The sequence below is a fragment of the Macaca fascicularis genome, chromosome 2 (genome assembly GCF_037993035.2).
Source record: "Macaca fascicularis isolate 582-1 chromosome 2, T2T-MFA8v1.1".
NCBI lineage: Eukaryota > Metazoa > Chordata > Mammalia > Primates > Cercopithecidae > Macaca > Macaca fascicularis.
Genome location: NC_088376.1, coordinates 8038280 through 8066229, shown reverse-complemented (window position 1 = coordinate 8066229; position 27950 = coordinate 8038280). Strand labels below are relative to the sequence as shown.

At 40.8% G+C, this 27950-nt stretch overlaps 1 long non-coding RNA gene across 1 annotated transcript; it reads left to right on the top strand.

Annotated features, from left to right (window-relative positions):
- The first annotated feature begins 232 nt into the window (after positions 1–232).
- On the top strand, positions 233–27471 carry LOC135969592 (uncharacterized). The gene is made up of 2 exons (XR_010584868.1): positions 233–442; positions 27046–27471. It is a non-coding gene; the product is annotated as an uncharacterized lncRNA (long non-coding RNA).
- The last annotated feature ends 479 nt before the right edge of the window (positions 27472–27950 follow it).

The following is a 27950-nucleotide window of genomic DNA, read 5'->3' as shown; positions in this document are numbered from 1 at the left end:
GTAAAAAAACAAACCAGTTTTTCATTCTGTACTTTATATAGCCCATGGTGGGCATTTCCCATCTGCCCCATCTCTTCTTCTGTCTTTGGAGCCCATCTGGCTTTTGTTTTAATCTCTAACACAGCAGATGACATTCTCTGCCAGCAAGTCCTATTTTCAGCTCTCTTGGGCAGGCTACAGAAGCTGAGCTCTGCTTCCAAATTTACTGCCAGTTTTAAAACAATAAAAATCTAGTAGTTATTATTTCCCACTGACCCAGGCAGGGTCTAAAACGATGGACTTCAAATTTTCTGCAAAGATTTGAGAGCCTGATTGGAAAGTATAGGTCTATGAAATTATTACTTCAGAATGGTTCTGCATGCTTGTGGATCTCTGAGGAGTTCTGGCTTGCTGAATTGGGAGTCTTCTTCATCAGAACCATCATCAAACAGTGCCTGGGGAGGTAGGTCAAGCTATGCTCTCTCAGTCTCCTATTCTAAATGGTAGAGGTTGGTGATCCCCATCTGCTACCTGGAACTTAGTGTTTTAAGAATGGATCCTCATCTAAGGCAACTCTATGGGCCCTGGCAGCTAATATGCCCCAGCTTGCTGTTTTAGCTTCACCTGTTGGTGTTGTGACTTGATATTCAGACCATCTGCTACTGAAGCGGCCACATCTAGGGTGGTTCAACATAATTCAATATCATTTCAGCCACTTTTAGAGTTGTTGTGGGATTTGCATAATAATATGTATGGAAGCACATGGTAAAGCCAAGCGTTAAAGCACTATTGGACTGAGAGGTGGTATGGGACCAAATAATTTTTTTCACATTGCATCCCTCTTACAAATATGTTTTAGAAAATATTTAAGGAATATAATAAATAATTAACAAGAACTCAAGAAGAATACGGGGAAAAAAGCTATTGCAATTGAATGGGATTATGGTTTAATATTTTTTCTTTCATTTTAATTTTTATTTAGGTTGGTATATGTGTTTAATAGTTTTAAAACTTTTTCAAAGGGGAATAGGAATGGGGAAAGAGCTTACAAGGTACTCCCTAGTTTGGCATTCAAGACTTTCTATGATCTGACTACATCTATCTTTTCACATTTCCTACTTTATTCCTCTCTTCATTACCACCTCACTCCACCCCACACAACTATTTCTTCACATTTTACCTTCCCTGAGCACGCTTTGTTTTTTGCTTTTTCTCTCATTCTAGAATGCCATTTTTCCCCCATTTAACTATGTTTGTGAAAATGACACATCTTGTTTATATGCAAAAAACTCACATTTGTTGTTACCCTGAATCAAATATATGTAGATTTGCCTGATCTCAGTCATCATGAAGAGGAAAAGGGGTCTCCCCACTCCTTCTGAGTCCTGCAGGAGACTGGAGGGCTTGCAGAGTCCAGAAACCTTGGAAAATAGTTTCTCAATCTTACTTATTCATGGCTGTTCCTACCAGTCCTAAATATAAAGGATATGCCACTTTTATACAATTTTCTTAAAGGTTGGTAAACAATATTAAATGTCTAAAAAAAATTCATGGATGAGTCAAAACATGTCTATGGCTAAATTTGGCCCACAATCTGCAAGTTCACTACCTCTGTCTTAGACTTTAGGATACAAAGTCTTGCTTATCCACCAAGAATGGTGAAAAGGGAGGTAAAGAGGAATGTTTTAAAATAGGTTTTCATTTTTATAAATTCTTACAACTCTGAAAATAAGACAAAATTTAAAGTTGGATAAATTATCCTATTCCATACTGAAACTCTACAAAGTCTTCAAGCTTAGCTCAGATACCTTCTGTGACTTTCATGGAGCCAAAAACTACTTCACTTAATGAAATTAATTGATATCTCCTCTATATCTGACAGCATTCCCTCTCTCCCTTCCTCCCTTCCTTCCTTCCTTCCTTCCTTCCCTCCCACCTTCCTCCCTTCCTTGCTTCCTTCCCTCCCTCCCTCCCTTCCTCCCTTCCTTCCTTACCTCCCACCTCCCTCCCTTCCTTCCTTCCTTCCCTCCCTCCCTCCCTTCCTCCCTTCCTTCCCTCCTTCCTCTCTTCCTTCTTTCCTTCCCTCCCCTTCCCTCCCTCCCTCTCTTCCTTCCTTCCTTCCTTCTTTCCTTCCTTCCCCCCTCCCTCCCTTCCTCCCTTCATTCCTTCCTCTCTTCCTTCCTCCCTTACTTCTTTCCTTCTTTTCTTCCTTCCTTCCCTCTGATCTAATTTGATCTTATCCTAGCAGGTGACTACTTTTATTGTCCCATGCCCATTTAAATACAGGTTGAATGAAGCTCAGGCAAATTAGAAACCTGCCTAATGTCATCCAATTAACTAACAGTGTATCTCAGATTCAGAGTCAAGAGGAAGTGTAAATTCAAAGACTGAGCTCTTAACCAATGTACCTTGGAAATTATAATCTGGTGAAGATACAGTAATTACCCAAGCCTTTAAAAAAAATCTTATGTGGATCTAAACAGGGCTGCTATGTATTAAACTACTTTTCAAACTTATACATTTCCCCAACTATACTATAAGTTTTTGAAGGAAAGAATTATATGTGATTGATTTATTGTTCTCCCGTAACCTGGTATAGTAACTCTTACACAGCAAGCATCAATAAATGTGTATTGAATTGATTGTCTACACTGGAATGTTGCAAATCCCATACCCTCAGCCTTAAACTAATTAAACTACTGCCCCTTCCACCTCCTTTCACACAGTCAGAGTCAGAAACATACTCACAGCACCAGGTAGAATTTAATATTCCTATGAGCTTCACGCAATGGAAAACAACTGACAAGGAGCCAGGAAGTATAGGTTTGAGTTTTGATTGTGTGAGTCCATTTTTTACAAGTCACTTCTGTTCTCAGTCCTTTTTACCCAACAACACAGGGTGTACACTAAATGATCTCCAGTCTCCTTTCAGCCTTGGTTGTGCATAAAAATGGTTCTGGAGTCAGACACAGCAGGATTCAAAAATAACAATTCCAATTTTCTTAGCTGTATGACTTGAAGCAAGTTACTTAATCTGTAATACAAGTAAAATATTTACAACAGTATATGGCAAGTAGAATGCTCTCAGTAATTATTAGATATTTTTACTATTATACTATAATTATTTATCATAAATCTTTTAAAGTAAATTTAAGACACTTATGTCTATATGTATATATATATTAACATGGTAGTTCATTTTTGATTATGTGTTGATAATAATATATGCTTATAGCTTTTGTAAACTCAAGTCATATTGTCTGGTTATTTATAATACTGTAAAAGACGCTTATTGACATTTGCAAACTGATAAATTGAATCATGCAAGGAGCCGTTTTACAGCTAACATCCTTTTTAATTTATTTCTCACTCACTTGACTTGCTTTTCTTTTCAAGATGAATTCACCAGATTTATGGCTTTTTGTAGGCAAAGCTCATGGCAGATCCTTAGGCACTGTTAGGAAAAAGCAAGATTAAGAAAACAAATCCTCTGTATTTATTAATCTTGCTGAAAATTCATTAAGGATTCTACTTTCACCAAGAGAAATCAGCAGAGACAAGCAATACACATAACTTTTGTTGAGAAAATAGTAAACCTTCTCTCCTTTGGGGAGAGCTGTAAAATTTTAGGAACTTGTCTTGAAATATAAATCTACTGAAGATCCAACTTTCATTTAGTTCTGTTAAACTACAACCTTTAGCTTCAACCCTCTACATATCTTGTGGTTCTTTACTATGTAGCTATAAATCATCTCATTTGTTTTTACACAGTAGCAAAAACATTGAATCAAATTATGCATAAAACAAATTCCTGTCTCACCCATCAGAGACCTCCCTCTAAGTTGAGATGGATAATATGCAAGCTCCTAAGGGATAGACCTATCCAGACAATCACTTCCTAAGGATCATAAGAGGACAATTTTACTCTCTATTGTATTGACATTTCCTACTCTTCTCTTTTAATTCCAAGTGGATTCATAATATTCAAAATAGGGGGAGAAGGGACAGAATTTCAAACCAAAATTGAATACGCACTTTTCAGTGACTCAAGTTGCTCCTTAATTCCTCCTTAAAGGTAGTTGCTATGCCTTTGCCAGTTTTCCTTTCTTGCTTTTTTAAGTCAATTAGGAGGAGTCTGAGATCAATGTTTATTAAAAATTATCTTCTCCAAAGTGTCATATTCTCTAAGATGTTACTTTTTCCCCATGATTGAGAGATTCACCCTTTCTCTAATAAATAACTCCGCTGAAATGTATTACAAACTTAATTCAAATGATCCAATAGTCAAGGTTTAATCAGAAGATAGATAGGAAACACTTAGTTGGTTAAACAGAGGAAGCTGAATATAAAGAATTATTAATGATGACAAAAGAGTAACTATCTAACTATCAGATATAAGGAAAGTATGGTACTCTAGAGTGGAGGGAGTACCCAAGAAGGGATAAAATTGGAATGCATTCAGACCTCTGCCACAGGTTAGCAGGGATGGCCAGAGCTGGTCTGCAGTTATAGGGAAAACAATAGGCAAGTTTCTAGGGAGCAGGTGAGCTGTAGGTGATTGGCAGCCTGTGTTGAGACCGTGTATTCAGAGTCCTGGTACTAACAGAGGATGGGAACAACCTTGCAGATGAAGCCATGCTGGGTACATGACTCTCCAGGCTACTGGCCACTTGGGCTTATCCAGACAGTCTGGACAGGTAGTTATTTTTAGATCTGTAAGTGGCTTTGGAGGTCACTGAATCACCTTCCTTGACAGTTGAGAAAAGTGAGTCTTGAGCAAAAGGAATTTTCCCACATTTGTACAAAGGTGTAGTGGCAGAAACAAAATTGAGGTTTGGATACAATGGCTGGCAGGTTCAGATTAAAAATCAAAACCAAAGCCACAGACTAACACACAAAACCACTCTCTAGTTTTGTTTTAACTTTATTTCTACAACTGGTGAGTATAGTTATAAGAACAATGAATCAAGCTCAATCATTTGTGTGCAATTAGTCCATTTCGGTTTATGTTAAGAACCTTCCGTGCTATGACCTGAGTGCACTATCTAATTTGGGAAATGCAAAGGTTTTGTGTCCGAGGGGATCTGAGGGAATCCTTAGCATGTTATGTTCTTACTCTTTCTAGAGCAACCATTTGGAGACTTTTTCTCAAAAGCACTTTTATCCAGTTGCTTAATATACTTACCAGTTCCTAAATCCCCTCGCTGTTTGAGTCCTAGCATTGCTCTGAATTTCCTAGCATTGCTCTGCCTTTCTCACAGGAGAAAGCTCAGTACAAAATGCTGGTTGCTAAGCAGTGCCTATTTTTACTCCACTTGAGCGGAATAGAGACCCACTCAATGAGCTTCTGTCATTGAGACTAGTGATGAAACAGTTACTGCAGGTTAAAAATTTATCAGTGTTTTTCTATGGAATCCATAGCAAGGCATCTGGGGCAAGAGTGAAACTTATGACCAAGGGACCTGGCCAAGGTAGATATTGATATAATGATTGGAAAAACTCAAAAATACAGACATCAAGTATTGGTTGAGCACCTACTATGCTTAAGGTACTGCATTAGGCAATTGGAATAAATTATTGGACTAAACAGATTTGGTCCCTGATTTCACAGTGCTTATAGAGTAGATGAAAAGACAGACAAAAAAACAGAAGCACTAAAATGACAAATAGTGATAAAAAATAAACAGGTTGCTAAGAAAGAATAGCAAAGAGAAAGGGAGTTTGTTTTAAGTAGGTTACAAAGAGAAAGACTTTCTGAGACCTACATGCAAAGACCTGGAAGGAGTCAGGCAGAATCATAAGTTCCTGAAAATGTTTGGGTGAGGCTGGGATGAGTATAGGGGCTGTGAGAAGTAATAGGTGGGCAGTCCATTGCCTCTACGATTAAAATACATGCAGTGCCAACAGCTTCTCACAAACTTTACCTCTAAATCCTTAGCCCAAGCCACTATCATTTCTCACCCAGATTGTTGCAATGGCTTTGTGACTGGTCCCCTGCTTTGCCTTTCCGCCTGCAGTCAATGATTCCCCAAACACTCAAAGAGATCCATTAAAAATAGATCAGATCACGGTAATCCCCTGCCCAAATTCCTCCAGCAGTTTTGTATCCCACTTTAGGCATGAGAAGAAACACCTTACAATAACTGAAAGGCCAACCTTTTGTATCTCTGGCCAACCGCTGTATCTCTCACTTCACCGACTCCTCCTCCTCCCCTTGTCCACCCCGTTTTAGCCACACTGGCGTCTTTGCTGTTCCTCAAACACGAGTTTGCTCGTACCTCAGGACACTTGCAGTTGCTGTTTTATCTTTCTGGAATCTTTCTCCAGTTAACTGCATGATTTACTGTCTTGCCTAATTTAAGTCTTTGTTCAAATGTCACCTTCTGAAGTAGTCCTTCTCTGATCACATATATGAAATTGCACTATCCCCAGCACTCTACTCTCTTTTTTTTTTTTTGCCTTATTCTTCTCAATAAAACTTATTGCATCTGACATACTGAATATTCTATAATTTATTTTACATGAATGTGGAAAACAGAGTTTAGTAAGCTCCTTTGAATGGTGAAATTATTTAAATGCATTTTAATTTTTAGAACAGCTTGATATTTTCAGAAATATTGAGGAGATAGCACAGAGCATTCCTCCATACCTGACACCCAGTTTCTCTTATTATTAATGTTTTACTTTAGTATGATACATTTGTCATAATTAAGGAACCCATATTGATACATTATTACAAGCCAAAATCCATTGTTTATTCAGATTTATTTAGTTTTTGTCTAATGTCCCTTTTCTATTCCAGATTCCATCCAGAATATTCATTCAATTAAGTTGTCATGTCTCCTTTAGGCTCCTCTTGGCTGTGACAATTTCTCTGACTTTTTCTGTTTTTAATGACCTTGACAACCTGGAGGAGCACTTGTCAGAGGTATTGTAGGATGCTGCTCTATTGGACATTTTCTGATGGTTTTCTCGCGGTTAGACTGAGGTTATAGGTTTGGGAGAGGACGTTCACAGGGGGAAAGTGCCATTTTTGTTACATCTAGAGTCTTACTATCAGGATAAATTGTGACTGATGATGCTGACTATAATCACCTGGCTGAGAGAGTGTTTGTCAGATTTCTCCACTGCAATGTTCCTTCCCCCCTCTTTTTCTTACTGTGTTCTTAGGAAGAGGAAGTCACTATGCACAGCTCCCACTTAAGAAGCTCTAATTCCTTGAAGGAACAGTATCTATGTAAATTATTTGAAATTCTCCTCCATGGAGATTTGTCTCTTCTCACCTAGTTGTCAATTTATTCAATTTTTTTATCAGTAAAACTCATGGATATTTATTTTGGTAATAATCCAATACTAGTATATTTTGTGGCTCCAATTGTTCCAACTGTGACCATTAGGAGCCTTTTCAGTTGCCCTTATACCCATTTAATATATCTCCAATAATTTTTCTTTTCTTTCTTTCTTTCTTTTTTTTTAGTGTTTTCTAACTTTCTGGTGTTGCAAAATGTTCCAGGTTCATTGTATTGCCGGCCCCAGTCCTAAAATCAGCCATTTTTCTAAGGTAGCAGTGAATCTTTGTCAATGAAATTATTTCTATCTCTCCAGCACCTAGAACATTACCTGGCATAACAGGGTTATTCCATAAATATTTGTTGAATGGATAAATTAATAAATTGGAAGCAAGGGTAATAGATAGGGCAGTTAGTGTCAAAAGTCCCTCTCCATATCTGACTTTCCTCTCATCACGGCAAGTGGGATCCAGTACTTTAGGATAAAACCTTTCATGGGCACTATGGCAGGACCTGAATTTGCTTCCTTCTCAAATGTTACTATTTGGGAAGCAATCATCCTGAGAAAAGTGTAAGAAAACTCATGATTTGTTTATTTTAAAATTATAAGCTTTGCCTGTTTAGTCAGAATCAATCAATACTTCCCACTTTCTCATTCCCTAATTAAATATGCATTTTTTCTTTTAATCCTTAGTTTTCTGCCTCTTACTGTCTCCCATTAGGCTTTGAATGGCTTGAAAAGAATAATGTCTTATTTTGTTTAGTGCCCAAAGCACCAAGGGAGCTGATACACAGGAAGCTCTCGGCAAGTGGCTAAAATGACAAGGTGCACAAAGAACAAATATGAGAATAATATTAACTATCATTGAGGCAATACTAATTCAAATTCCACTGCAAGCATACTCAAAGATCTAAGCTTTTTTTTTTTTTTTTTTTTTTTTTGAGACAGAGTCTCGCTCTGTCGCCCAGGCTGGAGTGCAGTGGTGCTATCTGGGCTCACTGCAAGCTCCACCTCCCGGGTTCACGCCATTCTCCTGCCTCAGCCTCCCGAGTAGCTGGGACTACAGGTGTCCGCCACCACGCCCGGCTGATTTTTTGTATTTTTACTAGAGACGGGGTTTCACCATGTTAGCCAGGATGGTCTCAGTCTCCTGACCTCGTGATCTGCCCGCCTCGGCCTCCCAATGTGCTGGGATAGATTTAAGCTTTTTAACTAAACAATTGCCTGAAAAAGAGTGTGCTTCAATTTTGAACACTTAAGAGACAGAAAAATTTCTCAAAAATGAATTCACTCTTCAACTAATGCTAAATAACTACCTTTTCTCCCCCACTTATTTCTGTTGTTTTCCATAAATTCTAGTAAACAGTAATCTCCTTCTGAATGCAGAATGACAAAACTTTTAAAATATTCCTAAAGTATGGTTTAATTCCTTCATTTTAAAGATGGAGAGATTGTGGCCCAAGGAGTAGACACATAATCTGTTCATGTTCACACAGGACTAACTTTAGATGTCAGCCTCACTGCTGTCCACCAACTAGGCTCCATTAATGTTAACACATTTGCATACAAATGGACACTTCACAGTTAACTTTTATGTGGAAAAATACATTTGTTGAATAAAAGAATGGATACTGTAACATAACTAATTCAAAGGTTGAATAATTTTAAAGCATTTAATATTCTTTTAAGTGGAAGAGGAACTGTATATTTAAAATCTATAAAAGACAAAGCTATTATTTCAAAATAATAAACAGCTAACATTTAATCAGAACAGGGGAAAAAAACAACATATATCAAGTACTTGCAATGTACAAGCTGCACTTACATGTTATTAGCTTAAGGTTTTAAAACTAGATGAGTTTTGAGATGTGAAACAAATCCCCATCCCCCTGCCATCCCCCTGCCATCCCCCACCCTGGCCCCTGTCACACAGCTGTTTAGTGACAGACCAGAAGTTTTCTCGTAGGGTCTGTGACTCCTATGCCTGGATAGGTTGTCTTTACTACCCTACAGTATTTGAAAACTCCCAGGCTTGAACAATTCTGCTTGTAGATTTTAAATCAAGTTTCATTTTGTGTTTGTTACACATCCTATCAACGTTGTGTTGATTTAATTAATTATTCGTCGTGTTCTTCATTCAATCCAATTTAATTCAAACAATATTGATTAACTTCCTAGTGTGTTTTGGGCACTATATCCTATGTGCTGGGCAGAAGTAAAAAGATAGATTCATTTGTATCCTAAATGGGAAACACACACTCAGATTTAACTCTAATTGAAGGGAATATAATGACAACTTCTTAAACAGATGGACAAAGTGCTTTATAAAGTGTTGTACATGTGTGTTTGTATATAGTAAGAGTACTGACTGGTGTGTGTGTATGCATATGAAAAATCAGCACCATAAATTTATAGTTGTCCTATATGCATATCATGTATATGTAAATACATGCATATAAATGCTATTGTGTAATTTTAGTAGTTTCCTTAAATTTTATCCCCTGTGACTGTGAAGCTTAAAGTGTTTATAGTCTGCTTGTACATAACTCATAACTCAAAATAATTATACATGCTTTATATATATATATATTTCTTATGATGATGATAGTGGCAATAATCTAAACATGGCTCAAGATTTTGGAAACAATAAAAACAGAAGGAACAACAACAACAAAAAATAAATAAAGGCTTTACTGGCAAAATTTTTAAAAGAAGAGACTTTCTCACAAAGACTTGAGATTTTCTAACACGTTCATTTTTTATTTCAGACTTGGCACATTGTATAAGCATGCCTTATTTGTCAAATTCCAAATTTATAACTCTCCCTTCCTATTCTCTAGTCTCAGATTAATTTTCTCTGTCATACCTCAAAGAAATTCAGAAAAAAATGCTATTACAGTGCTCCATTTGTCCTGACATACATAAACGGTGAGTTTATAATAGTCAATTTATCCAGCTAATCTCTTCAGAACATTGGTTCTTTAGTCATTGTGAAATTCACATATAAAAGCAGGTCACTTGCAGTCTGACCTTTAAAAGTATCAGTAATGGACTGCACGTTTTTCTGTCAGATGTTGTCTCTCCTCCAATGTCCTTCGTAAGAAATGGTCCCAAGTCAGAAGTCATGAGCTTATATCCAGACAATTGGACAATTACTTCTTTTTAAAATCCTCTTTGCAAATTTAGCCATACGCATGCAAGACTTCCATAAGGAAAAAATAAAACATAACTTAAAACAACATTACTTAAAGTAACTTAATAAGCAGAACTAGGCTCCTTCTCCCTAAAGCAAAGAAGATGGATGGAGGAGTCAAAAAGAGACCTTTATTTTTTATAAAGAACCAACATAGGATACAAAAGAGCAGTGTGGTATGTTAGGTTTTAACAGAATTGTTTAGAACCAAGGAGTAGAGATGGAGAAGACAATTTGCCAGATTGAACCAATAGAGTGATTTTTTAAAAAAACTTCTCTAAACTTCTTTGCACTCTGTCAATAGCTCTCATCCCATCTTCCTTCTGTGATATCTATTTGTGAGCTCCTACCTCCTGTGAGATTTCAAAAATTGATCGCAGGTAGAGAGTGGGTCTGATTCAGAACGTTCTTCATAATGCTTTCCACAGCACCTTATACATAGTAGGTGCCCGGTAAGTGAGGATTGATTGACTGCAGGTATGGCAAAAGATGCAAGACATATTATGTTTTATATATTAATTATGTATACACATGTTTTTAAGGGTATATAGATTTATAGTGTGTGGCTTCTGTATCCCTGCATAGTGTGGTCAAGTCAGTTTCAGAGAATCCGTTTTGTCCCTTGTTCTTAAAGACATGCCAATGGGTTGAGAAAGACAGTCACATGATTTAATGTTGCCAAATGCATAGGGACTTCTTAGGTGACAAGATATTGGCCCATTGTATTAGCAGGGCTGGCTTGATGGAACCAAATCATATGGTGTTTATGCTCATGTCAGGCAGCTGCTATCAACATTCCTGTGAAAGATGCTGGCAGTCTCCTCCCTCTTGAGATGCCAACTTCATTTAATTAGCTTTCAGACAAGGCAATTTCACCCAATCGTTTTATACACCGAGGCTCTTTTTCAAAGCCTCAGCTCTGAGTTGAGGGTCTTCAAAGGTAACTAGCTTTAAAAAGTGTTGATTATTTAATATAAATGGAGTATGAAAAGCATTAGTGGCATAACCTACTTGAAAAAATGATTACGGTAATTTAAATAAAATTGTCTTTTTGTGTCTTTCTCGAGGGGAAGTCAACTTGTCTAATTAAACCTTAACGCAATATTAGGTAGAGGCTCAGAGTTAACATTTTGAAGTCTAGTAATAAAGATACTGACTATCTCTGTATTACATGGACATAAGCAAATAAAGTCAAAACTGCAAGGCTACGTGCAGGCTTGTGACCGAACAGGACTACACTGAAGCAACGTTGTGAAGAGAACCTAGTGTGGCACTCCTGGATTCAGCTTCCGTTGCTGACAATTGCTATATGTATTTGCCCTCTGGGAAAGTCATATCACTCAATCTGAGCTTCATCTTAAAATGAAAATAATAATTTCTGCCTTTTTACCTTTCTTACATAATAGTTTTGAGGGTCATATTACAGGTGATAATGCTTTGTAAGGCATATTGACGTGCATCAGCATAAAGAATTGTAATTATTACAACAACTTCATGAAAAAACCTTTCCCTATTCTTAAATATTAATGTAGAAGCTGACTCCATAGCTTCTCTGCACCTGGTTCCTCAGACTTCTCTCAATAAATCAGGAAAGCATTTTAAAACCATATATTCTCTGCTGAAATGTTGATCGATCAGAAAGTGTTTATTGAGTGCCTGTGTTAATCAGTAATACATATCAAATACCTATCACATGTTAAAAATTGTGTTTGATTTTGTAGAGAATAAGAATTAGTATTTTCTACCATTCCCTTAAAGTGCCTATGGTTTTTCAAGTACAGGAAACAAGTTAGAAAGAAATTCATGTTGATTTGAGGAGGTGGGGCAGGAACTTTCATTTTGTTTCCATATAATGCACTGGACACTATGTATGTGCTTTAAATGTATTATTCCATTTATAATCATTTACCTTTTGAGATAGAGGTTTTTAAATCTCCATTTTTCATGTATAGACACTGAGCCATAGAGAGAAGTGAAATAACGTGTTCCAGAACCCACAGCTAATCAATCAGAAAGTCGGAAATTCAACCCAAGCCAGAGCATGAGCAAATGATGGGAAAGGCTGTCTAAGTATAGCAGGGCCTGATGGGAGCAATCCCTTCCTCTTCTGTTTCCTGTGGCTTCACTTCCACGTGTTCCACAACTCTGCTCTTTCTCTCTCTGTCTCTCTCTCTCTTTCTCTCTCTCCCCCCAGCACACCCTCCCCACCGTTTTCTCCTCTCCTTTCCTCTATCTTTTCATCCAGCAGTTTGCTTCACAATAAATTCTTCATTTAAAAGTTGCTTTGTATATGCTGGTTTCATAGGATCTCATTTATCCTCATAGAATAGTTGATATCACAAAGGGAATGAGAGCTCTTTCATAATTTTTACAGTTTGACAAATTGAGACATATTAAATAACATATCAGAAACATATAACACATTTTGTTAAGATCTGATTTAAGTATCAGTTATCACAGATTTCTTAGTGAAAAAAATAAATGAGCATTTAGTGAATGGATAAATACTCAAAGCACGTATTAATATTCTCTAAAAATTACTTATTTCAAAGACTATATATATCAAATCATATTTTTCTGTTGATGTCCATTACAAAATTGGAACTACATTCCAACAGAAAATACTTTTTGCAGCATTAGATATGAACACATACAAAAGAAAATTACTAACCTCATAAAATCTTACATCTAGAAGAAAAAACTCATCAGTAAAGCATTAATAATGATATTAAAAACAAATCACAAATTAGAAATGCTAAAACAGAAAATCATAAATAATACCTTTCATTTTCTATCTTTGTGATTTTCTACAATGATAGCTCATGGTTTAGCTTTAGTTTATTGCTTTGTTTTTATCTGAGCTAAATACTGTTTTGATTTTTCTTTTCAAATATGTAACAAATTACTTATTGTTTCACTTTTCTATGGAAAAAAGAATATTTATACTTAATGCTTTTCCATAAAAGAAAAGATATTCAAACTCTCTTTATGGAGGTGTACTGCCAATTTTCTTTCTTTTATAAATAATATTATTGTAGAATAATATACAAATAAAACATCAAGAATTTACATACAGTCCTACCATCTTAACACTTTACTCCTTATCATTTTTATATTTAGCTGCATGGCTATAAATATAAGGGTCTTGAATTTTATTTTAAAATTTAAATATAGGAATTTTTATATGCATAATTGTAATTTCTAATGGTTGTATAATACTCTATCACATGATTTTTCCACTTTCTAACAAAATCAGATTATTATTTTTTAAAATTGTGGTAAAATACACATAGAATAAAATTTGCTATCTTAACCATTTTGAAGTATACTGTTTAGTAAGTTTAAGTTAAATTAATTTTAAGTTTTTTTCGATAATACATGTAAAAATACCCTTTCTTGTCTACATTCACATTGTTGTGCAATCAATCTTTAGAACTCTTTTCATCTTGCAATCCTGAAATTCTATATCCACTGAACAATAGCTTCTCATTTCTCCCTTCCCCAAGCCCTTGGCAATCACCATTCCATTTTCTGTCTGTATGAATTTCACTACTCTAGGTACCTCATATAATTGGAACCAAACAATATTTGTCTCTTTGTGAGTGGCATAATTCATTTAGTATGATGTTTTCAAAGTTCATCCATGTTGTAACATGTGTCAGAATTTCCTCCCTTGTAAAGGTTGAATAATATTCCATTGTATGTATATACCACAATTTGTTTATCCATTCTTCTGCTGATGAACACTGGGGTTGTCTCTACTTTCGGCTATTGGAAATAGTCCTGCTATGAACATGGGTGTACTGATACCTCTTTGAGAACTTGCTTTCAATTTTTGGGGTATTTTCTTAGAACCAAAATTCATGAACCATATAGTAATTCTGTTTTCAATTTTTAGAGGAATTACCATATCCTTTTCCTTAGAGGCTGCACCATTTTACATACCACCAACAGTGCACAAGAATTCCAATTTCTTCACATGGTCAAAGATACTCGTTATTTTATTTCTTTTTCTTTTCTTTATTTTTCAAATATTAACCATTGTATTGAGTATGAAGTAGTGTCTCATTATGTTTTTAATTTGCATTTCCCTAGTGATTCATGATACTGAGCTTCTTTTCACGTGCTTATTGACTATTGCCATGTTTTGTTTTTGTTTTTGTTTTTGGTTGATTGTTTTTTTGAAAACACAGTCTATTCAAGTCCTTCACCCATTGTTTAATCAAGTTATTTGTATTTGTGCTGTTGAGTAATGGGAGTTCTTTATATATCTGGTTATTGGCACCTGGTCAACATTGTTTTTGGCAGTGAATATCTATGTGAATACATTTTCCTCTTGGTTTGAATTATTATTTTAAGTACATTACCAAGATTGTAATTTCTGGTTTGAAAAATATAAGGTTTTGAAGATCTTGACTGATTTGCCAAATTGCTTCTTCAAATAATTGTGTCTAATAACTTTAGCATTATGGAAATGTAACAGTGTACCTGTAATCCCAGAATTGTATTAGTGAAATTAATTTTAATTTTTTTCAATGACACATGTGAAAATGTTCTCCCTTGTCTACATTTGCATGTCTTTGATTACTGGCACAATTTTAAAGTTGAATACTGTTCCATATGTTTTTGGTGTAACGACCTTCCCTTATTTATTCATGGTTTGATCACATACTTGCATATTTAATTATTAGAATTTGGATATTTGTCTCATTACATAACAAATATACTGCAATATTGTCTCTATGCATATTTTTAATTTTAGTTTTATATTAGTTTTTATCATATAAAGCTATATGTGCATGTGCATAATCATTAATTACATATTTCTAACTTTTGAAGTGTGGTACTAGATTGTTCCTCCTGCTATATTTTCTATGACTCATTTTTTTTTAAGCAAGGTCAACCTGTACAGTTTTTTCAAGGAACCTCAGAATTGACATATGGGAACTGTGAAATTTACACAATCTGCCGCTCTCCTGAATGGTCACCAAAATGTCAGTCTATGCTATTATGTGGCCAGCTGAACATATTGGCGAAGGAAAATGCATCTTTTGGAAACATAACACCAATAAATAAAATGGCCTTCAGGGGCAATGAAAGTGTCTTGGTGTCTGCAGCAGCAATCAAAGCCATATTGGAAGCAACATGGCCAAGTAAAGAAAGTAAAGGGTCCTGGCTTCGGGTTGGCGGGGAGGAGGGAAGGCTGAGAAATGCCATCCCATGAATTTTAAAGGAAGAATAAAATTAAGGTCTGTGACCACGAAGGGTCTTTACAGGGACTAGAATGAGTGGTGATATTAAATCTTGAGACCTTGGCCAAATTCCAACATGGGTAATTACATTCGGCCAATTTAAAATTCCCTGCGCAGTTTCTAATGCAATCCCCTTCTGTGCTTCCCGATGCCAACCTACTGCATGCTGCTTCTCTGCATTTATAAGTAACTGTTGACCTCTAGCCTGGAGGAGGCCTTGAAGTCACCAGGGAAAACTTTATTATAAATGTCATTTCTGTCTTTCACTTCTAAAGAATCTCACTTCCAAACATATAGGCTGTTATAGAAAAGTCTAAGGATCTTTAAGTGTGGTGTATTTGGCCTGGGTATTCTTCCATGACCCTACTGCCCACGTTTGGGTTGTTGAGGGAGATACAAAGAACTTTATACTTTATACAATCTGATTTCCAGCTCAACTCTTCTAGTTCTTATTACCTGTGTTACCTTAAGCAACTCTCCCTTATCAACTTTCAAGAACCTCTCATGGTTTCAGAAAACAAAGCAATTCTTTAACATAGCCAGGTCTCTCATAACTAGCCCGCAATCAGTCTTTCCTACCTTACCTGTACCTACTCCCAGGAATTGAGATTCAGTCAAAAAAACTAGACCATTTTCTGTTCCCTTTCTGTGCAAATTCATGCACTTTGCCTACATCCCTGTTGTTTCTACTGTCTAAGTGACTCCTACCTTCCTCTCTTCCAGAAAAATCCTATCTGTCTCTCAATAACTGATCCTAAATATCAACTCGATGAAAACTTTCCTTGATTTCACAGCTGGAAATCATGTTGTATTCCACAGTATAAATATGAATGTCTATAGTTGTTCTAGCTTTCATTTTAAAAATTTATCTTTTTAAGTTTACTTTGCATTTCTTATGGAACACAATACAGGATTTTGCATTTACTGTTTTAAATTTTGAATTGTTTTAATATTTATTTTCATGTGGTAGCCTATCTGAATGTAAAAGCAGGTCTGAAAAAGGAAAGAATGTATAGTTTGCTTGAGGTTAAGAAGTATACACAAACACAGTCATCTCTCGATTGTTCTTTCCTGTGGGATTTTGGTTATATTCAATAACTACATATGTGCAAGTTTTATCAAAAGTACTTTAAATTTCATCATCTCTTGTGATAAAAATTGTGGCATTATTCTCTCTGATAAATAAATTTTTAAAATTTTCTTTCTTTATTTATTTGAGACAAGGTCTTACCCTGTTACCCAGGCTGCAGAGCAGCGGCATGATCTTGTCTTACTCCAACCTCTGCCTCCCAGGTTCAAGCGATTCTTGTGCCTAGACACCCAAGTAGCTGGGACTACAGGCACAAGCCACTCTGCCCAGCTGATCTTAGAAAGATTGTCCTGTGTATTAGTCCGTTCTTGAATTGTTGTAAAGCAATACCTGAGGCTGGGTAATTTATAAGAAAAGAGGTTTAATTGGATCATGGTTCTGCAAGCTGTATGAGCATGGCATCAGCACCTGGTTGGCTCCTGGTGAGGATCTCCGGAAGTTTACAGTCATGGAGGAAAGTGAATGGGGAACAGGTACTCCACAGGGTGAAAGTAGGAGCAAGCAAGAGGGAGAGCGTGGGGAGGGGGTAGTGGGGACAGAGGTGCCACACACTCTTGAATAACCAGATCTCACTAGAACTCACTATCACAAAGACAGCACCAAGCCATGAGGGATCTGACTCCATGATTCAAACATCTCCCATCAGACCCGACCTCCAGCATTGAGGAATACAAATTCAACATGAAATTTGGGTGGGGGAAAATATTCAAAGTATATCATCCTGGAAGACAACTAAGGAATCAGCAAGTCTAGTCATTCGCTCTATCAAATTTCAGTTTTAAGAGTCATGATAGGGATTGGGCACCTCTATTATCAAATACAAAACAAACCATACAAAAACCTATAAAAGGAAATTTGAAAACCAGAGGTGATTTGGATGTTTAGCAAGGGCTGATGACTACTGTTCTAGGACAATATTTCAAGTTCAGACCATTTTAAAAGTTAGGAAGCAAAAGCTCAGAAAGCAGAAATGATTGTGTCAAGAACAGGCAGGGATTGTGCAGCCAAACCTAGACAGGAACTGTGGCCATCTAGCAGCAGTTAGGTGAATTAGCAGTTAGACCCCTTTGTTCTCTAGGTCTCCACCCCTATTTACCATCTCCAGGGTTCTATATCTGGACTATCTGAGAGGCGACAATGTGCTGGCGGCCCTCGCTCGCTCTCAGCACCTCCTTGGTCTCAGCGTCCGCTCTGGCCATGCTTGAGGAGCCCTTCAGCCCCCCACTGCACTGTGGGAGCCGCTCTCTGGGCTGGCCGAGGCTGGAGCTGGCTCCCTCTGCTTGTGGGGAGGTGTGGAGGGAGAGGCGTGGGCGGGAACTGGGGCTGTGCACGGTGCTCGCGGGCTCCGTGGCTCGCACTCAGAGTGGTGGGGTGGCACTACCAGCCCTGGGCAGTGAGGGGCTTAGCGCCCGAGCCAGCAGCTATGGAGGGAGCACAGGGTCTCTCAGGGGCTCCACCGCCCGCACTCAGAGCAGCCAGCTGGCCCCTCTGGCCGTGGGCAGTGAGCGGTTTAGCACCCAGGCCAGCAGCTGCGAGGTGGCTCTGGATCCCTCAGCACTGCTGGCCCACCCGTGGCACTCAAATTCTCGCTGGGCCTCAGCTACCTCCCCATAGGGCAGGGCTCAGGACCTGCAGCCCGCCATGCCCGAGCTCACCACAGTGGGCTCCCACAGTGACCCCCTGATCTGAGGCTCTGGTGCCATCCACCGCCCAAGGGCTGAGGAGTGCAGACGCTGGCTTGGAACTGGCCGGCAACTCTGCCCGTGGCCCTGGCACAGGATCCACTAGGCAAAGCCAGCTGGGCTCCTGAGTCAGATGGGGGCTTGGAGAACTTTTATATCCAGCTGGAGGATTGTATATGCACCAATCAGCACTCTGTATCTAGCTAATCTGGTGGGGACTTGGAGAACTTTTACCTCTAGCTAAAGGATTGTAGATGCACCAATCAGCACTATGTTTTTAGCTCAAGGTTTGTAAACACACCAATCAGCCACCCTGTGTCTAGCCCAAGGTTTGTAAATGCACCAATCAGTGCTCTGTGTCTAGCTAATCTAGTGGGGACTTGGAGAACTTTTACATCTAGCGAGAGGATTGTAAATGCACCAATCAGCACCCTGTGTCTAGCTCAAGGTTTGTAAACACACCAATCAGTGCTCTGTGTCTAGCTAATCTAGTGGGGACTTGGAGAACTTTTATGTCTAGCTAAAGGATTGTAAGTACACCAATCAGTGCTCTGTGTCAAGCTCAGGGATTGTAAATGCACCAATGGACCAATCAGCAAGATGTGGGTGGGGTCAGATAAGGGAATAAAAGCAGGCTTCCCGAGACAGCGGTGGCAACCTGCTCAGGTTCCCTTCTACACTGTGGAAGCTTTGTTCTTTTGCTCTTTGCAATAAATCTTGCTGCTGCTCACTCTTTGGGTCTGCACTGTCTTTATGAGCTGTAACACTCACTGTGAAGGTCTACACCTTCACTCCTGAGGCCAGCAAGACCACTTACCCACTGGGAGGAACAAACAACTCCAGACACACCACCTTAAGAGCTGTAACACTCACCACCAAGGTCTGCAGCTTCACTCCTGAAGCCAGCAAGACCACGAACCCACCAGAAGGAAGAAACTCCAAACATGTCCAAACATCAGAAGGAACAAACTCCGGACACACCATCTTTAAGAACTGTAAAAGTCACCGCGAGCGTCCGCAGCTTCATTCTTGAAGTCAGTGAGACCAAGAACCCACCAATTCCAGAAACATTTTGGCGACCACGAAGGGACTATTGCCTATCACCAAGGGGTGAGACTATCGCCCGACTATCGCCAAGCGGTAAGATTATCACCAAGTGGTTAGACTATTGCCTATTGCCAAGCAGTGAGTACCATCGGACCCCTTTCGCTTGCTATTCTGTCCTGTTTTTCCTTAGAATTTGGGGGCTAAATACCAGGCCCTTGTTGGCCAGTTAAAAGCAACTAGTGGGGGCCGGGCGCGGTGGCTCAAGCCTGTAATCCCAGCACTTTGGGAGGCCGAGACGGGCGGATCACAAGGTCAGGAGATCGAAACCATCCTGGCTAACACGGTGAAACCCCGTCTCTATTAAGAAATACAAAAAACTAGCCGGGCGAGGTGGCGGGCGCCTGTAGTCCCAGCTACTCGGGAGGCTGAGGCCGGGAGGCGGAGCTTGCAGTGAGCTGAGATCCGGCCACTGCACTCCAGCCTGGGCGACAGAGCGAGACTCCGTCTCAAAATTAAAAAAAAAAAAAAAAAAGCAACTAGTGGGGCCACCTGACTAAAGACACAATGTCAGGCTTTCTGAGAAAGGGCTCTCTAACAACCCCCGACTCTTCAGAGTTGGGCGCATTGGTTTGCCTGGAACCAGCTCCACTTTTCCTGTACTTCTGGGCTGAGCCGAGGGTCGACAGAGAGGAAAGTCATTCAACTCTGGGGTCCTGACAATAAGTTGGTTGACCCTGCGGCCATGAGTGGAACTCTCAAAGTCATGTTGCCCAAGCGAGACTCAACCATCTATCCTATCTATCCTGACCCTTGCCCCCTGGGTCCTAGTGCCTGCCAGACAAACTTCCTCTCACCTCTCTTCTCCGAGACTAGTCCTGCTTCTAAAAATCACTCCCTGTCTCTGGTGCTTTTCTAGTTTCTCCTGTAAGAATGACTTCTAGTATAAACTCTAGGACTCTGTTACCTTCTTTAGGCACCCGGGCTCACCAATCACAAAGACATAATTTTTGCCCAAAGCCCCATCGTAGGGAGGACTACCTGGAATTTTAGGATCCCTCCTCAGACAAGCAGGCTTTAAAAAAAGCTATTGCTGAAGCTAGGATATGGGGAGCCTCAGAAATTGTATCCTTCCTATTCATGTAAGTGAGGACAAAAGGTATCACACTCTTCCATCCCTGGAGATCCCTTCCCTCCCTCAGGGTAGGGCCCTCCACTTCATTTTGGGGCATACCATCTTTATAGGACATGGGTAAGGTCCCAATACTAACAGAATGCTTAGGACTCTAACAGGTTTTCGAGAATGCATCAGTAAAGGTCACTAAATCCGATTTTTCTCGGTTCTCCTTGTGGTCTAGGAGGACAGGTAAGGGTGCGGGTTTTTGAGACTGCATTGGTAGGGACCACTAAATCCGACCTTCCTTGGTCCTCTTTGTGGTCTGGGAGGAAAACTAGTGTTTTGCTGCTGCATCGGTGAGCGCAACTATTCCCCTCAGCAGGGTCCAGGGACCGTTGTGGGTTCTTGGGCAGGGGTTGTTTCTGGGGCTGCATTGGTGAGTGCAACTATTCCGATCAGCAGGGTCCAGGGACCGTTGTGGGTTCTTGGGCAGGGAGAGAAACAAAACAAAACAAAACTGCAGGCGATTTTGTCCTTCAGATGAGAAACACTCAGCATCAACAGGCTCACCCTTGAAATGCAACCTAAACCATTGGGACCAATTTGACCCACAAATCCTGAAAAAGAGGCGGCTCATTTTTTTCTGCACTACGGCTTGGCACCAATATTCTCATTCTGATGCAGAAAAATGGCCACCTGAGGGAAGTACAAATTGCAATACTATTCTGCAGCTTGACCTTTTCTGTAAGAGGGAAGGCAAATTGAGTGACATACCTTATGTCCAAGCTTTCTTTTCATTGAGGGAGAATACACACCTATGCCAAGCTTACCACAGGAGGACCTCTCAGTTTACCCCCATATCCTAGCCTCCCTATAGCTCCCCTTCCTATTAATGACAATCCTCCTCTAATCTCCCCTGCCAGAAGGAAATAAGCAAAGAAATCTCCAAAGGACCACAAAACCCCCCAGACTATCAGTTATGTCCCCTTCAAGCTGTAGGATGAGGGGAATTTTGTCCAACCCAGATACATGTCCCCTTCTCCCTCTCTGATTTAAAACAGATCAAGGCAGACCTTGGGAAGTTTTCAGATGATCCTGATAGGTACATAGATGTCCTACAGGGTCTAGGGCAAACCTTCAATCTCTCTTGGAGAGATGTCATGCTACTGTTAGATCAAACCCTGGCCTTTAATGAAAAGAATGCATCTTTAGCTGCAGCCTGAGAGTTTGGAGATACTTGGTATCTAAGTCAAGTAAATGATAGAATGACAATCGAAGAAAGGGACAAATTCCCTACCAGTCAGCAAGCCATCCCCAGTATGGATCCCCACTGGGACTTTGACTTAGATCATGGGGACTGAAGTCATAAACATCTGTTGACCTGTATTCTAGAAGGACTAAGGAGAATTAGAAAAAAGCTGATGAATTATTCAATGATGTCCATCATAACTCAGGGAAAGGAAGAAAATCCTTCTGCCTTCCTTGAGCGGCTATGGGAGGCCTTAAAAAAACACTCCCTTATCACCTGAATCACTCAAGGGCCAATTGATTCTAACAGATAAGTTAGAACCCAATCAGCCGCAGATATCAGGAGAAAGCTCCAAAAGCAAGCCATGAGCCCTGAACAAAATTTCAAGGCATTATTAAACCTGGCAACCTCGGTGTTCTATAATAGGGACCAAGAGGAACAGGCCCAAAAGGAAAAGCGAGATCAGAGAAAGGCCGCAGCCTTAGTCATGTCCCTCAGACAAACAAAGCTTGATGGTTCAGAGAGGACAGAAAATGGAGCAGGCCAATCACCCAATAGGGCTTGTTATCAGGATGGTTTATTAGAACACTTTAAAAAAGATCGTCCATTGAGAAACAAGCTGCCCCCTCGTCCATGTCTAGTATGCTGAGGCAATCACTGGAAGGTGCACTGCCTCAGAGGATGAAGGTTCTCTGGGTCAGAAGCCCCCAACCAGATGATCCAACAACAGAACTGAAGGTGCCCGGGGCAAGCGCCAGCCCATGTCATCACCCTCACTGAGCCCCGGGTACATTTAACCATCGAGGCCAGGAAATTGTCCAAGTTCCTCTTGGACACTGGCACGGCCTTCTCACTGTTAATCTCCTGTCCTGGACAACAGTCCTCAAGGTTCGTTACCATCCAAGGAATCCTGGTACAGCCCGTAACCACGTATTTCTCCCACCTCCTCAGTTGTAATTGGGAGACTTTGCTCTTTTCACATGCCTTTCTTGTTATGCCTGAAAGTCTCACACCCTTATTAGGGAGGGATATATTAGCCAAGGCTGGAGCTATTATCTACATGAATATGGGGAACAAGTTACCCATTTGTTGTCTGCTACTTGAGGAAGGAATCAACCCTGAAGTCTGGGCATTTGAAGGGCAATTTGGAAGGGAAAAAAATGCCCGCCCAGTCCAAATGAGACTAAAAGATCCCACCACTTTTCCTTATCAAAGGCAATATCCCTTAAGGCCTGAAACTCACAAAGGATTACAGGATATTGTCAAACATTTAAAAGCTCAAGTCTTGGTAAGGAAATGCAGCAGTCCCTGCAACACCCCAATTCTAGGAGTACAAAAACCAAATGGTCGGTGGAGACTAGTGCAAAATCTTAGACTCATCAATGAGGCAGTAATTCCTCTATAACCAGTTGTACCCAACACATATACCTTGCTCTCTCAGATACCAGAGGAAGCAGAATGGCTCACTGTTCTGGACTTCAAGGATGCCTTTTTCTGTATTCCCCTGCACTCTGACTCCCAGTTTCTCTTTGCCTTTGAGGATCCCACAGACCACACATCCCAACTTAACGTGTACGGTCTTGCCCCAAGAGTTTAGGGATAGCCCTCACCTGTTTGGTCAGGCACTGGCCCAAGATCTAGGCCACTTCTCAAGTCCAGGCACTCTGGTCCTTCAGTATGTGGATGATTTGCTTTTGACTACCAGTTCAGAAGCCTTGTGCCAGCAAGCTACTCTAGATCTCTTGAACTTTCTAGCTAATTAAGGGTACAAGGTGTCTGGGTCGAAGGTCCAGCTTCGCCTACAGCAGGTCAAATATCTAGGCCTAATCTTAGCCAGTGGGACCAGGACCCTCAGCAAGGAATGAATACAGCCTATACTGGCTTATCCTCACCCTAAGACATTAAAACAGTCGTGAGGGTTCCTTGGAATCACTGGCTTTTGCTGACTATGGATCCCTGGATACAGCGAGATAGCAAGGCCCCTCTATACTCTAATCAAGGAGACCCAGAGAGCAAATACTCATCTAGTAGAATGGGAACCAGAGGCAGAAAGAGCCTTCAAAACCTTAACACGGGCCCTAGTACAAGCTCCAGCTTTAAGCCTTCCGACAGGACAAAACTTCTCTTTATAGTCACAGAGAGAGCAGTGGTAGCTCTTGGAGTCCTTACTCAGACTCGTGGGAGAACCCCACAACCAGTGGCATACCTAAGTAAGGAAATTGATGTAGTAGCAAAAGGCTGGCCTCACTGTTTAAGGGTAGTTGCAGCGGTGGCCGTCTTAGTGTCAGAGGCTATCAAGATAATACAAGGAAAGGATCTCACTGTCTGGACTACTCATGATGTAAATGGCATACTAGGTGCCAAAGGAAGTTTATGGCTATCAGACAACTGCCTTCTTAGATACCAGGCGCTACTCCTTGAGATGCTTCAAATACGTATGTGTGTGGCCCTCAACCCTGCCACTTTTCTCCCAGAGGATGGGGAACCAATCGAGCATGACTGCCAACAAATTATAATCCAGACTTATGCTGCCCGAGATGATCTCTTAGAAGTCCCCTTAGCTAATCCTGACCTTAACCTATATATCGATGGAAGTTCATTTGTGGAGAATGGGATACGAAGGGCAGGTTGTGCCATAGTTTATGATGTCACCATGCTTGAAAGTAAGCCTTTTCCACCAGGGACCAGAGCCCAGTTAGCAGAACTAGTGGCACTTATCCGAGCCTTAGAACTGGGAAAGGGAAAAAGAATAAATGTGTATACAGATAGCAAGTATGCTTATCTAATCCTACATGCCCTTACTGCAATATGGAAAGAAAGGGAGTTCCTAACCTCTGGGGGAACCCGTATTAAATACCACAAGGAAATTATAGAGTTATTACATGCAGTGCAAAAACCCAAGGAGGTGGCAGTCTTACACTGCCAAAGCCATCAGAAAGGTGAAGCAGAAAAGGCAGAAGGAAACTGTTGGGCAGATGCTGAGGCCAAAATTACTGCCAGGAGGAACCCCCCATTAGAAATACCTATGGAAGGACCCTTGGTATGGAACAACTCCATCCAAGAGATTAAGCCCCAGTATTCCCCAACTGAGGCAGAGTGGGGACTTTCACAGGGGCATATTTCTCTCCCCTCGGGGTGGTTGGTGACAGAAGAAGGAAAGATACTTATACCTGAAGCCAGCCAGTGGAAAATACTTAAAACCCTCCACCAAACTTTTCATATCTAAGTCCCAACATTAATATTGCCCCAGGAAATCAGATCTTATCAGTACCCCTCAAAGCTCAAGTCCATCAGCGCAGAGCCATACAACTAATACCCCTATTTAATAGGGTTAGGAATAGCTACTGCTACAGGAACCAGAATAGCCGGTTTATCCACTTCATTATCCTACTACCACATACTCTCTAAGAATTTCTCAGACAGTTTGCAAGAAATAACGAAATCTGTCCTTACTGTACAATCCAAAATAGACTCTTTAGCAGCAGTGACTCTCCAAAACCACCAAGGCCTAGACCTCCTCACTGCTGAGAAAGGAGGACTCTGTACCTTCTTAGGGGAAGAGTGTTGTTTTTACACTAACCAGTCAGGGATAGTACGAGATGCCACTCAGCATTTACAGGAAAAGGCTTCTGAAATCAGGCAATGCCTTTCAAATTCTTATACCAACCTCTGAAGCTGGGCAACATGGCTTCTCCCCTTTCTATGTTCCATGGCAGCCATCTTGCTGTTACTCACCTTTGGACCCTGTATTTTTAACCTCCTTGTTAAATTTGTTTCCTCTAGAATTGAGGTCATCAAGCTACAGATGGTCTTACAAATGGAACCCCAAATGAGCTCAACTAACAACTTCTATTGAGGACCCCTGGACCAACCCACTGGCACTTTCACTGGCCTAGAGAGCTCCCCTCTGGATAACACTACAACTGCAGGGCCCCTTCATTGCCCCTATCCAGCAGGAGGTAGCTAGAGTGGTCATTGGCCAAATTCCCCACAGCAGTTGGAGTGTCCTGTTTAGAGGTGAGATTGAGAGGTGACAACATGCTGGCAGCCCTCACTCACTCTCGGCACTTCCTCAGCCTTGGTGTCCACTCTGGCCACGCTTGAGGAGCCCTTCAGTCTGCCGCTGCACTGTGGGAGCCCCTCTCTGGGCTGGTCAAACCCAGAGCCGGCTCCCTCTGCTTGTAGGGAGGTGTGGAGGGGGAGGCGTGGGTGGGAACCAGGGCTGTGCAAGGTGCTTGTAAGCCAGTGTGAGTTCCAGGTGGGTGCAGGCTCGATAGGCCCTGCACTCAGAGCAGCCGGCTGGCACTGCAGGCCCCAGGCAGTGAGGGGCTTAGCACCCGAGCCAACAGCTGAGGAGGAGGCACCAGGTCCCCCAGCACTGCCAGGCCACCTGCACCACACTTGAATTCTCCCCTGGCCTCAGCCACCTCCCTGCGGGGCAGGGCTCGGGACCTGCAGCCCATCATGCCCTAGCCCCGCTGTGGTGGGCTCCTGTGCGGCCCAAGCCTCCCCAACGTGCCCTGCCCCCTGCTGGCGCCCAGTCCCACTGACTGCCCAAGGGCTGAGGAGTGCGGGTGTGCAGCTCGGGACTGGTGGGCAGTTCTGCCTGTGGCCCTGGTGTGGGATCTAGTAGGTGAAGCCTTCTGGGATCCTGAGTTGGATGGGGACTTGGAGAACTTTTATATCTAGCTGGAGGATTGTATATGCACCAATCAGCACTCTGTATCTAGCTAATTTGGTGGGGACTTGGAGAACTTTTATGTCTAGCTAAAGGATTGTAGATGGACCAGTCAGCACTCTGTGTCTAGCTCAAGGTTTGTAAATGCACCAATCAGCACCCTGTGTCTAGCTCAAGGTTTGTAAACACACCAATCAGTGCTCTGTGTCTAGCTCAGGGATTGTAAATGCACCAATCAGCACTCTGTCAAAACGGACCAATCAGCTCTCTGTAAAATGGACCAATCAGCTCTCTGTAAAATGGACCAATCAGCAGGATGTGGGTGGGGTCAGATAAAGGAATAAAAGCAGGCTTCCCCACCCCGTGGTGGCAACCTGCTTGGGTCCCTTTCCACACTGTGGAAGCTTTGTTCTTTTGGTCTTTGCAATAAATCTTGCTCCTGCTCACTCTTTGGCTCTGCACTGTCTTTAGGAGCTGTAACACTCACTGTGAAAGTCTACACCTTCACTCCTGAGGCCAGCAAGAGCATGAACCCACTGGGAGGAATGAACAACTCCGGATGGGAGGAACGAACAACTCCGGACACGCCACCTTAAGAGCTGTAACACTCACCGCAAAGGTCTGCAGCTTCACTCCTGAGGCCAGCGAGACCACGAACCCACCAGAAGGAAGAAACTCCGAACACGTCCAAACATCAGAAGGAACAAACTCCAGACACACCATCTTTAAGAACTGTAACATTCACCGCAAGTGTCCCACGGCTTCATTCTTGACGTCAGTGAGACCAAGAACCCACCAATTCTGGACACAATCTGACTGGCTATTTTAACTTTTACAGGTTAAAATTTTAAATATATTACAAACCAGTATGTTAATTATAGATCATTTTAAAAATTCAATGCAGAAGTCTCACTGCTGCTTTTCTTTTGCTGCTTGGAATTCAGTCAGCAAAATTTGCCTCAGGCCCAATAATCTCAAGGTTTACCTCTGGTGCTTTTACTTAATACAGACAACCTCTCAGTTGAGGGAGCACACATGTTCCCCAAAGAGAACGTATCATTCACCAACAAGCTCATTTTCTAGGCAAGTTATGACTCAATAGCTCATGAGTTTCCAGGAATAGTGTGTGCATGAATAAAAGCTACAAGAGGAAGTATTTAATGCCAACAGGAATAAAGATATTGACTATTACATTAAGTCAAAAATATGCAGCCTATAGCAGTATGATTTTCTTGAACTGAATGCTAGTTACATGGTTGTGCTTCCTTTGTTAAAATGCGTCAAGCTCTACACATATGATTAGTGCAGCTTTATGTATTCGTGTTACACCTCAACAAAATGTTTATTTAATATAATTAGAAATAATAAAAACACAA